Genomic DNA, 316 nt, shown 5'->3' with positions numbered 1-316 from the left:
AAGAAAAGAAAAGAAAAGAAAAGAAAAGAAAATTGCTTCTGTGATCAACTCTCTGGGCTGGAGGAATGAGGAAGAAAAAAAGACACCCTCTTGCAGGTCTTGTCTGCCCTGTCCAAGGACACCATGGTCCTGCAGGAGGCCTGAGATGACAGGAACCTTCTGGAGTGCATTTTCACCTTGGCGCAGCAAGATCCCCCTTCCCAGGGGAGGAAGGCTGAGCCTGGCCTCCTCAGGATCTGGGGCGAGGATTAAAAGAGACAAAAAGGACAAAAAGAGCAAGGTGGTTCCTGGAGCTGGTGGTGCGCCCCCTGGTGGC

Source organism: Colobus angolensis, unplaced genomic scaffold, assembly GCF_000951035.1.
Source record: "Colobus angolensis palliatus isolate OR3802 unplaced genomic scaffold, Cang.pa_1.0 Scaffold60, whole genome shotgun sequence".
NCBI classification, from domain to species: Eukaryota; Metazoa; Chordata; class Mammalia; order Primates; family Cercopithecidae; genus Colobus; species Colobus angolensis.
This window is presented reverse-complemented; position numbering follows the sequence as displayed.